The following is a 3,676-nucleotide window of genomic DNA, read 5'->3' as shown; positions in this document are numbered from 1 at the left end:
GACTGCTGAGCTCAATGATTTATTAACATGGATCCCTGCTATCAGGGTGTAACAAACACTTGACCTGATTTTATTCATATGGGCAATGACATACTGATATTTTGGACAAACCCGTGATGTGTGTGTGTGTGTGTGTGTGCTCGTGCGTGCGTGTGTTTGTTTGAGAGGGTTTGGTCGAGGGAGAAGAATATAAATATAAATATATTCTCGCCAAGCGGTAGGTTTGTTTTAATTGACACTCACTAGGACTACAAGAAACAAGGAACAACCCCCATCTACCGGCAGAATCTTTGCTATCCTCTCCTCCTCCTCTCCTTTCCTCTCTTCTACAGGCCCGCAACCTTCTCAACACAAGGTTGGTTTCTATACCAGGACAGCGCATTATCAGCCTGAAGGTAACCTCAACTTTCACCTGAATTACACATTTTCACACAATTATTCGATGTGCTATACATTATATGCACATGGTTGCTATTTTCCGAGGTGCGTGTGCAAAAGTTGTGCGTGTGTGTAAGCTATAAGACTTTGCATTCATAATGACGGATATAGTGAGCGGTGTAACTAAGCTTTGAGAAAGCCTATGTTGACGGATTGGCGATATTTCTTTCATTCACAAGAAAACAAAAGTCAGCATTGAGCCGCCCGTGGAATAGTTCAAATATAGCTGTCTTATCTGTCATTGTTCCGAATACAGTATGTTCATGGTCAACATTTTGTTTGAAAGAAATCAAGGTGGAAATTGAGAAGAAGCTGCACAGTACAGTGAACTGCGTTATTCTCAGCAAAGCCGCAGCAAAATAGTGAAAAGGCACGAGAGGGAAAACGGACTAAAAAGGAATTCATAGTAGCCTAAATGTGTTGKCAATTCTCAAATGTCATGATAAATAGTCTTCTGGCGCCACCCAAATAATAGTAAAATAAGGAGGAATTCTGACAGGAATGTAAATACTTTTGTTGGCTCATATATTTCATTTTATTTATTTTATTCTTCACGAGACAAAAACCACGCATGGTTAAGAACAATACAGAGATGAATTCAAGGCAAAATATAAAAGCCCACTCGTTTAAAGACCAATACATTATTTTCGTAAGAGGATAATTATATGTGTAGGAGTCATTATTATTGGCATTAGGCTCTAAATTGCATCATCAATGGGCATTTCTTTTAAACATCATATAGCAGACAATTACGCATTTATATAGACTAACGAAGAACCTGCTATAGGCCTATAGACTTGTGAAATACTAAGAGGGGATAAACTAAGAGGGGATAACGTTAAATATCGATCTAAGTTTAAAAAACGAAATAGGTTGTTTTCCATTTCAGATATGAACACTGGGAGAGCTCGTGCATGCACTGACGCATTTTAATCCATTTTCACTTGGATGAAATGTCATTGCTGGAGGCCAGGGAGACACATGCATCTAGGGGCTATGTAACATTTCCTATTCCTTCTGAAGAGGCACAATGAAATAATAATAATAATAATAACATGGATAATTTTATTTTCTCAAATAAATAAGTAACATCAGCTATAGCCTACATTTTGTATAAGCGTTTTTAAATTAGGTGGGCCACTTCTGCGTGTTCTATGCTCTCTTGGGACCGCATAATAAACACTTCAAGTAAATGTCACACTGAACTGCACGTTTTCCGTTTTAGGTTTTCTTTGTCCAAGTGAAATTAAATCCTGAGTGCCTTTTTTTTTTTTTTTTTACTTCAGTTGTTTGAAACTGACAGAGCGCAAATTAACTCCGCTGCTGCTATATAGCACATCCACCTCCTTTAAAGTTTAGACATTTACGCGCGGTGTTATCTAGGGGGCCCCAATTAAACACACGACTTCTGATCCCCGCGACAAAATGGAAATGTAACAGGTCTTAAAATGATTGGTGTTGGCGTGAGGAAGCGCACCTGCAACTTCATGGAGCTTTGGGAAGTCTAATGGTCCGGACTGTAAGGAGAGTTATCTTTTGTCCTCTGACACAAAACCTTTAATTCTCCCAGACGTGTTTTATTGTCTGTCAGGCCTCCGCCGGGAACTTAGGCACAAAACGATACACACATTCGTTATAGATAATATAAATGACTTCTTCAACCACATGCTATACAAACAATAAATATATTTTATGGAATTCAATATCTTGGATTAAGGTGCACAATTTAAATGTAAATACAAAGAAACAAACCGATTTAGCAAATATCATGGCTGTGTGTTGTCACACATTGGAGAGCGAAGCCTGTCTGTCAGTYTAAGGTGATAGTTTGAGTACAGAATGTTTAATTGGAGAGACGAGGGACATGCTAATGAGTCAGTAACGGATAATTAGTTTACGTTGATTTTAGGTTACTGTTTAATTGAGAGAGCATTGATCTGCCTTTAAACGCAGTAATTAGGGCCTACGTTACTTAACACAGAATGCAGCCTACCACTGTCACTTCAACACATGCAGCTATATAACTCGACAATTCATATAAGCTAATGGCTTCTTAATTGGGAAAGGCCTAACGTATTATGTTGGTTATCAGAAAAAGAGAAAAGGGCCTGGCATTTGTCCTTTTTAGAATGGGCCTATGTATTTGCCATGCACTATGAGGCATATTTATCGTATATAGGTCTAATATTATTTCGTAGGCCTACTTGTGTTTTGTAGGCTAAACTGGACATATGTTGGCTATGACACACACACATACACACACCATGTATTCTATAGTATTCATTCATCAGAATCCGGGTAAATTGAACCGTTTACCAATACAACTAATATTTTAAAAATCCAATCCAAAATGTTAAACTTTTTTTGGTTTTTGTAAACATGTTATAGCCTTACTTTGTTATTAGGCCTACACAGCATGCTCACAGGTAAATGACTATCACATTTAAAAATGCACGGCGGCAAAAAATACATGACAAGGAAAGGTATCACCCTCACACGACTGTTTCACTTATGACGTGCCTTTCCACTCGACGTTTCACATAAAGTTATCGAATCAAATTCAACAAGTGAGGCTACTGAAACTCCATATTACATTTTATACAGATTAAAATTCGTTCAAATTACAATTCAATATCCAAGGTTTATCCTTCTAATTCAATCACACCAAGAGATTATGCAAATATCACTAAACCGTATCGTGTCACTGCGATTTAGACTCCACTAATGTCGCCCGATAACTAAAACCTATAGAAAAGAAAAGTAATGAAAATGTCAATAACCAAAGTGTCTCTCTCCACGCTCTCGCAGCCAGCATGCACGGCGGGTTAGAGGGGAGAGTGACAGCTCTTTGTTGGTGAATAGAAATCAGTGGCATAGAGAGAGGGAACGACTCCTCCTACCAAATTATCCAAACTGGGCAGGCTTTTGCTCTCTTCACAAATAGGACACGGCTCTCCAACTCAGGCAGTCCCAATCTGACCTTCAAGCACACGGAACCCTATAACGTGAGATCGGCGCGGGACTGTCGAGAGAAAAACACCTAATCTAAACTTCTGCAATTTTAACCGTCCATCACCACCATCATCATCAGTGCATAAACTGGCCACCGCCGGATCAGCTGGACTATACCTATTTTAATTTTTTTTTACAAAACATTCAGGGGAGAGGAAATAATTTCTTCCTGCCTTGATTTCTCCCCGTCCCTCATCTCTCCACCACTTGCAGGGGAGGTGAGCTG

The 3,676-nt window shown here is 39.0% G+C and overlaps 1 protein-coding gene across 3 annotated transcripts in view; it reads left to right on the top strand.

Moving 5' to 3' along the window:
* The first annotated feature begins 250 nt into the window (after positions 1–250).
* The window catches only part of LOC111971414 (LIM/homeobox protein Lhx9), a 12,740-nt gene continuing 9,314 nt past the window's right edge, over positions 251–3,676 (top strand). Inside the window, exons 1-2 of one of the 3 annotated variants that reach the window (XM_023998177.2) lie at positions 251–395; positions 3,664–3,676. The exon at positions 3,664–3,676 is cut by the window's right edge and continues 358 nt beyond it. The gene's annotated coding sequence lies outside the window, so the exon portion shown is untranslated. Of the gene's footprint in view, positions 396–3,350 lie in introns of those variants that run through there. The other 2 variants (XM_023998178.2, XM_023998180.3) reach the window with 2 other exon arrangements.

The sequence above is a fragment of the Salvelinus sp. IW2-2015 genome, linkage group LG13 (assembly GCF_002910315.2).
Source record: "Salvelinus sp. IW2-2015 linkage group LG13, ASM291031v2, whole genome shotgun sequence".
NCBI lineage: Eukaryota > Metazoa > Chordata > Actinopteri > Salmoniformes > Salmonidae > Salvelinus > Salvelinus sp. IW2-2015.
This window is presented reverse-complemented; position numbering and strand designations above follow the sequence as displayed.